The sequence below is a fragment of the Triticum dicoccoides genome, chromosome 5A (genome assembly GCF_002162155.2).
Source record: "Triticum dicoccoides isolate Atlit2015 ecotype Zavitan chromosome 5A, WEW_v2.0, whole genome shotgun sequence".
In the NCBI taxonomy this organism is placed as follows: Eukaryota; Viridiplantae; Streptophyta; class Magnoliopsida; order Poales; family Poaceae; genus Triticum; species Triticum dicoccoides.
In genome coordinates, this window is record NC_041388.1 from 571,188,765 (window position 1) to 571,198,283 (window position 9,519).

At 47.1% G+C, this 9,519-nt stretch overlaps 1 pseudogene; it reads right to left on the reverse strand.

Annotated features, from left to right (window-relative positions):
* Positions 1 to 762: 762 nt before the first annotated feature.
* On the reverse strand, positions 763 to 7,455 carry LOC119300019 (annotated as a pseudogene).
* Between the last annotated feature and the right edge of the window lie 2,064 nt (positions 7,456 to 9,519).

The window sequence follows — 9,519 nt, forward strand, 5'->3', positions numbered from 1 at the left end:
TGACCGGGTATACACAGCCCTACAACAAGGCAACTACTCAATATTACCCCACCTATACAACTCCTCAAAAAAAGCTTTCAGGCCGCCTCTAAACAAACCACCGTTTTGTGAGCACATGATTTTATCTGATTATCTGTTGCCCACAAATATAGTTTCCATTTAACCCTCTGTGCAACGATTTAACAGTCTCTCCATCACATGTTCCAATTTTAAGGCGCATTAAATCATTGCCCGCAAGGGTTAATTAATGAACGGAGGGAGTATTCCTTGTGCGTTTAATCTTATTATGCGTGCAACAATTTAATGCACCTTAAAATTTGAACAGGTGATGGAGAGACTGTTAAACAGGGCAAACAAACAAGGAAACCAAAAAATAAATAAGATTGACCCTGTAAAGCGGAAGGGGTAGACACTTCTATGTGATAATTAAAAGCCAAATGGGTCACATAAAGCATCTAGCATAGTTCTTCCAACATCATTTGCATCAAGGCATGTCACGACACAAAAGCAGCCGTTATGTCTGAGCAATAATGCAACAAAGATCACATGATGTAGCTTAATCAGTGGCACGTACTATTTCATCACACGGAGACAAGCCATGATCAAAGTTTCTCCCTGGAAGCAAAAGGATCAACCAGCAAACCTAGAAATGTACTAGTGCATCACTGAACGAACACCATCACTGAAGCAGCATCAGAAAGGAGTCAGGACCAACGAACCATCAGTCGAAGCCTCTCGCTGTCTCACACAGAAACTACTAAGCTAGCAGTACTGCTCAAGTCGGATGATATGGACAGCCATGGCAAGCATGTGCTCCTTCACCGATTCCAACAGGCAGAGATCTCCGGCCTGCAACCGATTGTCGGCGGCGAACTCGCGCCACCCTCCCCCAGGGAGCCTCCGCCCGTCGCGCACCTCAACACGCCATGGCTTGCTCCACCCGGCCTGATGGAACGTCAGCGTTTGGTTCCCCTCGGGAATGTGGCCGTCAACAGCAGCAGCATGTCCCGCTCTGCCCAGGTCCTATTTATTTTTTTGCAAGTGCAACAGATAAATAACAAGTACTTCCTCCGTTCCTAAGTATTTGTCTTTTTTCAGATTTTAAATAGGCTACCACATACAGATATGTATGTAGACATATTTTGGAGTGTAGATTCAATCATTTTGCTCCGTATGTAGTCATTTGTTGAGATAAGACAAATATTTAGGAACGGTGGGAGTACAATAGTAGTCGCTACAATTCGGATTCATGGATGGATTTCAAGAAACTAATTGAGGTTTCACAACTTACTAGGGAAAAACAACTGCTCTTATCAATGACTGCCACGTAGATGGGCACCTCAGAGTGAATCGCATTCACCTTCTCCACGACTATCTTCTCTTGTGGCAGGGTTAAACGAGTGCCATCTCCTAGCACCACGTACCCTGATATGTTAGAGCCACCCGACGTTCCTGCAGATAAGATTAGACAAGAAAGCAAATAAATGTCTAAGCTGCAAAAACTGAACTTACTTTCTTCTACTCTGTACAAATTAAGCAGACACGCACACACACAATGAGCCACCCTTAGACATACTGCTCACGGGTTTTAACCACGGCTAGTTAGTTGGCGTACACACACAATCAGCCTTGACGCAGGATGTTGGCGTGCCCTTCTTACTGCTTCCACCACCATTGTTGTTGGAGCAAAGAGCGTCATCACCACCAATGAATCTGCTGGTGCTCCTTGCCTTGAGAAGCAAATGGACCATCACCGTGAACCTTCTCCCCTCACCCTTGCCTATTGGTTGGAGCACACAGATATCCTCCTCATGCAAATGGTTGTCGCAGACAAACTCTAACCACCCCCCATCAAGGTAGTAGCCACCATTGTCTCCCTTGATATAGAAATGGGCGTGCCACTTCTTCCCCCCGGGAGTCTAAGTGTGATGGTCTGGCTTTCATTGGGAAAATGTACCCTTCCATAACCCTTAGGAATGACCTGATTATACAGATAAGATGGGAAACCAAGACAATCATTAACAAGAGAAATAATGCAATGACAAACTAATCTAACAGTCAACTGTTCCAAATTTAATCAAGAAAACAAATATTGTTGATAACTCGTGCCTATATTCATCTCTCGTGTGCTGTACAGAAACCATGAATGTGCAGCGATATATACATGTTTGCTAGAGAACTGTAGCAACTAGAGAATAATTTTCTTTGAGCGACAAGCTCGTTTAAGGTACTAATGTAGGCCGACCACAACAAGATCGTAATAATCATGGGACACAACTCCAATTGTATACCTGGAACTAAGAGAATTAGAAGTGTTTGCGTAGGAAAATATAATATATGCTCTTGGAACAATCGAAAATTGATCATGAGACACTTGACCGTTATTCAATGTGAACTAGGGGCTACTACAAAAAAGGACAAACCCAGTGCTAAAAGCTCCCACGCCCAGGTGCGCATGCAGAGAGGCTGCATCAAACCTAGGATCTCTTGGCACAAGTGGGGGTACTTCACCACTCCGTCAGGCCTATCCTTCTAAATAGAAGCTACTCGATTTAAATTAAACAAATCACAATGTGGTGCGCCGCACGAATTTAGAACAAACTAACAATAGAGTCAACCAGTGCAAAATAGGATCAAGACTACTTACCAGAGAAGGTCGTCCAGCATTGACATTTCTCCTCATCATTTTAACCACAAGCAAAAGAATTTCGGGTTGAATTTCTGCAACAAGAGCATCCAGCTCAGCTTCATCTTCCTCATCAAGTTGGCTCCTACATGCCACAATGTACCGAAGCTTAGAAGGAGTCTCCCATTGACCCGAGCGGGTAGATCCATATTCGCGTGGATCGTCATCTTCTGTCAATAAGAGCAACTCCAACGGGCCGACCCAAATGGACGGCGTTTTTGTCCCTTTTTTGTCCGTTTGGGTCGGCCGCCCGTCCGTCGTCCGTCCTTTTTTAGTTTTGGGTCGGCAGTGCGCCCAACGGGCCGACCTCTTTTCATGACCGCGCGTGTTTAACATCGTGCCGTCGCCCTGGTTTTGGCGCTCCAGCGCGCGGGAAAGGTTCGCGCGCGGGGGAAAGCGGCCTAGCGCGCGCTGGTTTTGGCGCTCCAGCGAGCGGGAAAGGTTCGCGCGCGCGCCGCGGCCGGCGCTCGCTATAAAGAAGGCGCTCCCTCCACACTCTGTCGGCCGCCCACTCTCCCCGTCTCTGCGCCACCATGTCGGTGCGCCGCCTGGGCGCTTCGGATTTTCGCGGAGTCCGCGAGCGCCGCTCCGGTGCCTTCTCCGCCGAGATCTAGTTTCGCGAGAAACGTCTCGTCCTCGGCACCTTCGACACCGCAGAGGAGGCGGCCCGCGCGCACAACGCAGCGGCGTGGCGCCTCCTGAGGCCTCGTCAGGATATGAATTTTCTCAAGGTGTCGAGCCAGCGGGCGCAGGATTTGGCGCCTCTCCCGCGGCTTTTCACCGACAAGGATCGTCGTGTCCACCGGAGGCGGCAGCGTCGCCTCGCCATCGCAGAGAAGGACGTGGAAGCCTTGGTGGTGTGGTGCGGAGGCTACCCGCAGGACATCATTGACGAGCGTCAATTCTACAAGCAATTGAGATCGGAGAGGGACGCGAGGAGGAGGGAGCGAGCCGCCTATCGGGAGGACAAGCGTTCGTGGAAGCAGGCAGCTCAATTGAAACTGAAGCTACGAGAAACTTCGGGTTGGGACTTTGAAGACGAGCAGCTTGCTGACGCCTACCTTCAAACGTCGGAGGAGGACATTACCGAGTCGGAGTCAGAAAGCGATGAGTAGTGGTCTTTTTCTTTTATCTGTGTACGCTAAAACTATCTATGTATCCATTTTAATCTGAAAAAATGGGCGGCGTCGGCGACATAGCAGGCGGGCGAGTGTGTGAATCCAATGTGCCACCGACCAGCGGGCCTGGTGAGGAAAGAGGGCGAGTGCGCGCGCGTCCGTCTTGTGTCCGCGCCGACGCAAATCGGGCTAAAAAATGGGCCGGGAATGGGTCGGCAGGCGGACGAAAGCGGACGCGCGTCCGTTTGGGTCGGCGTGTTGGGCCGGCTTTTTTGTCCGCCCCGACCCAAACGGACAGTCACGGACGAAATGGGTCGCCCCATTGAAGTTGCTCTAAATTTCCAAAGTAATTAATTTTAACTGTAAAAGATTGTATGACAAGGAGTTAATTGCATTACTAGCAAAAAATCCACTTGCTGATTGATACTTGTGGTATCAACCTGACAGAGAGCTGCTTGAAATATGAACAAAATCTACACGTGTTTCTTGACCATTACCATGGTTTGAGATTAGATCAGCTCTTCCAGCTTTATCAAGCAGATGAACCATTACTACGAACTTTGTTGCCTCAACGCCTGTTGTAGGTTGGAAAAGGCAGAGATCTCCCTCCTGGGTATGATTTTCAGCAACAAATCGACGCAAATAAAGGTTGTTTCCACATCCATCAGATCTGATGCGGAATTTGCATAGCCAATCCTTGCTTCGGTCAGGCACCTTGAGTGTGACAGTTCGAGTGTTGGGCGGAAAGCATGCACATGCATAATCCTTAGGTATTACCTGATAAAAAGAGGGACAGAATGTATATGATTCTGTCGTAGCTTAAGAGTCGCAAAATTAAGATTGTGACCGAGGCTAAATTTCCTGAAACCTACAAGATCTCAGCTGTAAAGGAAGACGTGGATACCATACTTCAGCAATGAATATGGCATATTACTGTTCCAAAGTATCTTCCAGGTGCTCATTACAATAAATAAACAGTATAAAATATAGAGAGGACAAGAGAGGCGTGCATATATAAACACAGGCAACTTAGCAGCTCCTATAGAATTGGAACCTCACATACCAGATCTGGGTAGTCTTTCACATTGCTCTTCTTTATCACTACCATGAGCACAGGGATTTCAGGTTGAATTCTTGCGACAGTCGCCTCGATTTCCTGCATCCGTTCTTCTGTAAGATAGTGTTACCTCGATAAGACATAGTAATCCTTTGGGAGCATGTGAACATTGTCCAAATCCATAGAATCAGATTCATATGGAGTACATTCGGCTGTAAGAAAGAATTCCAGAGTAAGAGATCAACCTGTAGTATTAAAGGGTTGAAACCAACTGATTTTAGTAGACAACATAACCTGAAACTTCATCATCGGAATATTTTACTGCAAGTTCCTTTCCTGGTGTTCTATAGTCCTCATCTGGATCTGAAGACTGGGCAGTGCCATCACGGGAACTGCCCAAAACATCAGCACTGTATGTGCTTGGCTTTTCAACATGAGTAGGACACTTCATCCCTGCACAGCACAGGATTCTCTCCTCGCCATCGGGATCGAAGAAGACAACCTTGAAGCAGGAGATTCCGATGTATCGAAACATCAAGGAATAGTTCTCCTGTATCTAGTTGGCGTTGACAAAAGCCCCCCATCCAGACTGGAGGACCGTTCTGTTCCTCTTCTTGGCAAGTCCAACATCATGCACCTGACCATTGGGGTCTTCTAGTTTAATGGTTCCAGAGACATCTCCTCCCAAATCGTCCACAAGCCGCTATGGTATGACCTGCAGCAAGTAGCAGTGGTGAAACGAGTAAGGCGTTTTGGCGCCCGGGCACCATGTAGCTCGGAATCTGGGGCTTCCGCTAGAGCGTTGAGATGCATATTGGCTGGCAATATGCAAAAGGAATACGTCCATTTACAGCGGTGCCGTTGCACTTTATACGCCTGGGATGCATGTGCCCGCGGACAAAAACGGCTTCGTGGATCGTCGTGATGGCCCATGTTAAGTTGTTAACAACTGTCAAGCGTGTGTAGTCTTTCTCTGATTCCTTTTCCTGTCACCTCCCTCTCTCTCTCTCTCTCTCTCCCTTTTACTGTCGACGAACATGAGATCTGGACACCTTCGGTGTTTGACCATTTGAGCTCCAGCGGCAGTGGCCTCGCGTCATTCTTCGTCGATCTGTTGTGTATGGTTGTCGATTTTGTCCAAATTGTATGTTTTCATGATTACCAGATCTAAGCACCTGTTTATATTTTCGTTTATGGTTTCTCCCATCTGAAAGCATTTGCTCTCACTTCACGTATGTGTTCAACCAGTTTTGTTCAGCCAAATTTTCTTGCCAATGCAATCGTTCATGGCCCTCTTGTGTAAGTCGTAACCATTTTTTTTGTCAAGTGGAATTTTCTTTTGAGGGGAAGAAGCATTTCGTTATTGAATCAACGGGTTACAATCATCATGAATGATAATGTTGATCCTCTGGGAAGCATTCCCTAGCCAAAATTCCTTGATCATGCTGTGGATTCGTACATATGATATCCGTAAGTGATTTTTTGGATGATTTTAAAAAGCAAAAAAACATGTATTTGTGCACAATAATGTAACTCTTACACCGTGAGACCGAGGAAATTAGTAAACATCACGTGAGATATTATTGTGCATCTCTTGATGAATCATTTTTTGTACACGGAAGAACTTCTGTCCATGACATAAAATTAATCATCATCTGCAATTACTATTGTAGAATATTTTGTAATCCAGTACAATCTTGTCCCCGCCGCAAAAAATGTACAACCTTCTTGATTCTGCAAATCTGTTTTGGTGACAGACACGAGATACTTTTGGTCACTTTGCAATGATATTTAGTACTAAATCCTAATTGCACTTGACCTAATACGCTGATTGTTAATCAGTACTAAGTTAACACATGTTTTGAGACATGCCCCCTGCAGCAATAGTACCAAACAAACAGAAACTGCAATGAATGGGCTGGGCCACGACCGACAGCGCATATCCAAAAATACAGTACTTCCGGGAATTAATTGACCATCTACAGGCTTGGAATATACAGGAGAAACAGATCACGAGTGAACTAAGTGCTCAGGATATAAAGCTAAATGGTGCTCGAGCACCAAAGTGCATTTTCGTGGTGAAACCAAGGTTAAAACAGAGCATGCGAAACCCTAGATAGTTGAGGAAACCCAATGAACTAGGAAATACAGAAGTCAAGCTGACATACCATGCCATCTTTGAAGTTACCATGCATCTGCCTCATGAACTTCATCTTACTCTTGCAACTCTCGCAAGGGTCACCATAGAATTCCGAGTGAATTGCAAGCATTTGAGGCTTATCTAGCAGAAAACAACCTGGTCGCTAATCATTTGCAAAAGCCACCGCGTATTCAGTAAAAGTGTTGCAAATTGCACTGAACATGTCATTTGGCGCGGTTGAGGACGTTTCCGACAGGTGGGCCCCAAAATAATCACACACAGACCCCTAGTAGATTTTAAAAAAATCAATCAGCCCCCTGGACCATGCCCCCGCCGCCGGAAGGAGGTGGAGCGAGGAGGAGATGGATAGGAGTGAGCCGGCGAGCGCGGCATGCGCGTCGCGGTGGCCGACGGCGACGATGAGCAGGCCGACGCGTCCCCGGCAGAGCGCCATGGCCTCCTGCTCCGTGAAGACCCCTCGCGGTCTCCCCTTTTTCTGTCTGTCTCTCGTCCCCGTCTCTGAAGCTCTCTGTCTTTTGAACAGAGGATGTGCGCCGCCGCCTCCTTCAGTTCGTCGCGCCGCCACCTAGTTCGCCGGATTCGCTGTCTGCCGGCCCCCTTCTCTGCCTGGAGCTTCTTCACCTGCACCCGCGCCCCGATCCGGTCGTCCCCGCCGCCAAACTCCACGTCCCTGCAGTCCCGCGCCGCCGCTGCTTCATGTCGAGCGAGCAGAGGACCGCGTCGTCCCTGCCTCGCCCGCTCTTGGACCTCTGCGTCGTCCTCACCGCCCACTGGTGAGCTCCTTGCGCCGCCTCCGGTCCCTTTCTTATCCTCGTGTCGCGCCGCTGCTAACTTCTCCGCCTCGCCGTCGTTTTGCTGCAGGAGCAGAGGCCGTCACCCCCTCTCAGTTCGTCGCGCCGCCTCCAGTTCCGCCGGATCCGCTGCCTGCAGGCCCTTCCTGGCCGGATCCCGCCGCCGCGCTGCCGTTCCTCACCTGCAGCTCCGCCCAGCTGCCGCCGTCCTGCTTCTTCCCGGCGAGAGGAAGGAGATGCCCTCCGTGGGGGAGGGGGGGCTTGATTGCTTTTCTTTTATAAGATCTAGGGAGGTATATGTCAATTTGTTGCCAAATCAGCTCCTTACAGTCCGGCCCCACTAGTCAGAAAATGGTTAAACGGGCTAAGTCACTTGTTCAGTGTTTTTTGCAAAATGTTTACTGAATGCGCGGTGATTTTTGCAAATGATTAGCGACCAGGTGGTTTTCTGCAAGATAAGCCCCAAATGTGGTGGTTTCTTGCAATTCACTCTAGAATTCCCCTTGAGCAGCGCCTTACACGGTCACCAGGCTCAATAGGAAATTGTCATACTTGTTTCAAAGGTTAAATTTAATGTGATGTTCACTCTTGGACGTAGACAATAGTTTCAAAGATATCATGTGGACTTGTTATTTCCTACCGACGCGATAAGTTCACATAACATGGTAGCCATATAGTATCATCCAAGTTTACTTCCACCACGTCATTCACAAGATGGGAGAGAAGCTTGCTGTCATGTTCGGCATCAACATCCTCCTCATCTGACATGACAGGGTCTGAAAAAGTTGACAACTTTGAACCAACCGTACGCCGATCAAACTCCAAATGTTTAATTGCCCTTTACTCTGACTTGCTCAACTATTTCTATAAAGAGCCTTTTTCTTAAAAGAATGAACAGAACCGACCAGGAAATTGACTCGTTATCTTCAGAAAATTTGAGTAGAGCTCAGTGACTCGCTCAATGATATCACCATCATGAACAAGAGCATTTTTACACAGCACACTCCGTCCCCATACGGGGTCTCGCTAACTTCCTAAAGCCTCCTATTCCTATGGAAGAGATTAAATTTGGCGTCTCCTTGAGCTCATCAAACTCCTATTTATTTTTCTACTGGCCCGGCATGAAGATTAGAAGCAAACAATATAGATTTCGAACTCCCAGCAACACACAAGGCGCGGGCTTTGGACGCCATATTTGATGAGGGTTCCTTTTGAAGACATGGTTGGCAGGATTTTGCATAGGGAATTAACTGTTCTGCATAGAGATTTTGTCCTGTCTTTAGGATTCGTGCACATAATTTTTTTTTCTGCTCCCGCCTCCTGCGTTCGCCCGTTTCTTCGTACGAGCCTGATTCGCATCGATGTGCCCACGGCCGGGCTTTTTTTGTTTTTGTTGGCCTGTTATGCACACACAGCTTTGGGCTGTTATGCGCATGTCCTTTTGCCGGGCATTAATAGGAAGGCACATCGATTTCATTCTTTCATGATTAAATGTGTTGTTTTTCCTGTCTAAGATGTGTTATTTTCCATGGTGGGGTGCAGGGTTGAAATGCACGAGTCGGTTCTGCTGTTTTTTTTTTCACTTTTACGTTTTCTTTTTTGTTTATTTGTGTTATGAACTTTTTAAAATTTAAATGCTTGTAAATTCATGATTTTTAAAAAGAATTATGATAATTTTGTTTCTAATTTTATTTTTTGTTGCTTTT